Genomic DNA, 4063 nt, shown 5'->3' on the forward strand with positions numbered 1-4063 from the left:
TAGATAGATTAGTTCTGAAAAAGTTCTGATTAAGACCCAATTAGTGGAAAAAGATCAGAAATTGGGCTGCCTGTGTAAACGCAGCCAGTGTTGGACTCAGCATAAGACCATGTAGAACAGAGGTCTCAAACCTGTTCCTGGAGATGATACTCCTGTAGGTTTTAAGAACTCCAACCCTGTTCCTGCGAGGAGATACTACCTCCCTGTTTAGGTTTTAACTCCAACCCTGTTCCTGGAGAATACCCTTCCTGTAGGTTTTAACTCCAACCCTGTTCCTGGAGAGATACCTCCTGTAGGTTTTAACTCCAACCCTGTTCCTGGAGAGATACCTCCTGTAGGTTTTAACTCCACCCTGTTCCTGAGAGATTACCTCCTGTAGGTTTTTAAACTCAACCTGTATCCTGGAGAGAAGCCTCCTGTGGTTTTAACTCCAACCCTGTCCTGGAGGATACCCCCTCCTGTATGTTTTAACTCCAACCCTGTTCCTGGAGAGATACCCTTCCTGTAGGTTTTAACTCCAACCCTGTTCCTGGAGAGATACCTTCCTGTAGGTTTTAACTCCAACCCTGTTCCTGGAGAGATACCCTCCTGTAGGTTTTCGCTCCAACCCCAGTTGTAACGAACCTGGTTCAGCTTTTCAACCAGCTAATTATTAGAATCAGGTGTGCTAGTTTAGGGTTGGAGTGAAAACCTACAGGATTGTAGCTCTCCGGGAACAGGGTTGGAGAGCCCTGAATTCGAACCTCCATAAAATAAATATGAATATTTTCTAGCAATCTTAGAAACATTTCTGACCTTATRGATTCACAGACGATATTTATATAAGCTGTTCAGAGCTCTGTAGCATCAAACAGATGCCAACAATTCAGATATCAAGAGAACGGTTGTTTATATGTCAAATTCTAAAATACAKGGGAGTGTACACTATTTAATGCTAACTCAAGAGAACTGGTTATTCAACAAAAGTGTTATATGGTAGAAGTAACATACACAYWRWWWWKTATGAACAGTGTAGTAYAGTTCAGTGTGTCCGAGTGTGTCTCAGGTGTAGAGACACACAAGTGCARAGAACTATAGCTACATATTGTTTAAACAGGTCATGTGATTTACCCAAAGATTTTTGCTGACATCTTGTCTATTTCACGTCTTCTCTCATTGATCGGGACAGGTGGGTGTCCACCCCAAAGTGGGGCATGTCATGATAACAGAGACAGGAGGGTGTCCACCCCAAAGTGGGGCATGTCATGATAACAGAGACAGGTGGGTGTCCACCCCAAAGTGGGGCATGTCATGATAACAGAGACAGGAGGGTGTTCACCTCAAAGTGGGGCATGTCATGATAACAGAGACAGGTGGGTGTCCACCTCAAAGTGGGGCATGTCATGATGCTGAATGGGCGTTTGATCATGACAACACACTCTCCCACAGCTTTAAACAGAAATGCTGTTATAGCTCCCTTCAGTAACCACGAGCACAACCGTTCCTTGATTTTAACTGGCGGCTTTATTCTGTAGATTTAGTCAGAATATTCACCTTCTTGAGAACTATAAAGTAAATGAAAAATACAGTTAAGCACACTCTTACAACCTTATCTTACGAGTGACTTTTAGCTTGTATAACTCTGAAGTGCTTACATACAAACAGTTTAGCTGGCGCTATAACAGTATTAGATTACACATGAATAAAGAAAAATACCTCATTGGCTGCTTATTACAGAAGGGAGGAAATCAGCTTCACACTTATTATTCCTGGCATGAATTCACGCTTCATCCTTAATTATTATAACGTTACCATCCTAACATATACGCTTCAACTTTATGACTACACCCGATGACATGAAAACTTAGCTAACACAGCGCGGGATTGCCTTCCCTCCAAGGTGTGTTGCTACAATAAGGATCCCCGTTACAACAGTTATTAGCTACACGTATTCCGCTTCTCTTATCATTCCCCCGCACAGCGGACACGTAAACAATTCAAACACAAAACAACGACATAACCTGTAAGTCTAACTGTCAGTTACACAATTCAAACACAACAACGACATAACCTGTAAGTCTAACTGGCAGTTAACAGCTGTTATTCAAATTTAAAAAAATGTTTTGCTCCATAAAGTATCCAACACTATTGCGCCGCCATCGTGTCATTTTTCAAGTCTTCTCAATCATTGATCGAGACAGGTCTTTTGTTCACGACAGGTCAGCACTTTGGGGTGAAACCCTCTGTCCTGTTATCGTATCGACACGCGCCCTTGGGGTGACACCCTTCCTGTTCCTGTTATCATGGACTAAGCCCCACTTTTGGGTGCGACACCTGCGTACGCTTCCTGTTACTCTCCGTCCTGTTGATCAATGACACGCCCACTTTGGGGTGGATAACAGTGATAAGCGAAGGACTTAAACTAGCATCCCTGTCTCTGTTATCATGAACTGCCCCACTTTTGAGGGTGAGACCACTGCCTACACTCCTGTCATCTCGTTATCATGAACTATGCCCCACTTTGGAGGTGGAGCACCTCCCTCTCTCGTTGTTATCATGACATGCCCCACTTGGGGTGGACACCACCCTGTCTCTGTTATCCATGACATGCCCACTTTGGGGTGGACACCCTCCTGTCTCTGTTATCATGACATGCCCCACTTTTGGGTGGACACCCCCTGTCTCTGTTATCATGACATGCCCACTTTTGGGTGGACACCACTCTGTCTTCTGTTATCATGACATGCCCCACTTTTGAGGTGGACACCCTCTGTCTCTGTTATCATGACATGCCCACTTTGGGTGGACACCATCCTGTCTCGTTATCATGACATGCCCCACTTTGAGGTGGACACCCACTGTCTCTGTTAATCATGACATGCCCACATTTGAGGTGACACATCCCTGTCTCTGTTATCATCGAACATGCCCCACACTTTGGGTGTGGACACCCACCTGTCTCTGTTATCATGACATGCCCCACTTTGAGGTGGACACACTCTCTGTTCTTCTGTTATAGACCGTGACCCACCTTTGACGGTGGACACCCACCTGTCTCTGTTATCATGACATGCCCTCACTTTGGGGTGGACCACCCCATCTCCTGTCTCTGTTATCATGACATGCCCCACTTTGGGGTGACACCACCTTGTCTCTGTTAATCATGACAAAGCCCCCACTTTGGGTGAACACCCTCCTGTCTCTGTTATCAATGACATTCCCACTTTGGGGTGGACCCACCTGTCTCTGTTATCATGACATGCCCCACTTTGGGGTGAACACCCTCTGTCTCTTTATCATGACACCCCACTTTGGGTGGACACCCACCTGTCTCTGTTAATCATGACATGCCCCACTTTGGTTGGACATCCACCTGTCTCTGTTTATCATGAAGCCCCTCTTGGGGTGAACACCCTCCGTCTTCTGTTATTCATGACATGCCCACTTTGGGGTGGACATCCACCTGTCTCTGTTATCTATGGACTGCCCCACTTTGGGAGTGGACACCCACTCCTGTCTCTGTTATCATGACAATGGCCCCTTTTGGGTGGACAACCACCTGTCTCTCTGTTTAGCATGACATGCCCCCTTTGAGGTGGACACCTCTCCTGTCTCTGTAATCATGACATGCCCCACTTTGGGGTGGACATCCTCTGTCTCTGTTATCATGACATGCCCCACTTTGGGGTGCCATCCACCTGTCTCTTTATCATGACATGCCCCACTTTGGGGTGACATCCTACCTGTCTCTGTTATCATGACATGCCCACTTTGGGGTGGACACCCACCTGTTCTGTTATCATGACATCCCCACTTTGGAGGTGACCCACCTGTCTCTGTTATTCATGACATGCCCACTTTGAGGTGGACACCCACCTGTCTCTGTTTCATGACATGCCCCACTTTGAGGTGAACACCCTCCTGTTCTGTTATCATGACATGCGCCCACTTTGGGTGGACACCCACCTGTCTCTGTTAATCATGACAATGCCCCACTTTGGGGTGGACACCCTCCTTCTCTGTTATCATGACATTCCCCACTTTGGGTGGACACCCTGACCACCACACTGTCCCTCTGTTATCA

Source organism: Salvelinus sp. IW2-2015, linkage group LG8 (assembly GCF_002910315.2).
Source record: "Salvelinus sp. IW2-2015 linkage group LG8, ASM291031v2, whole genome shotgun sequence".
NCBI lineage: Eukaryota > Metazoa > Chordata > Actinopteri > Salmoniformes > Salmonidae > Salvelinus > Salvelinus sp. IW2-2015.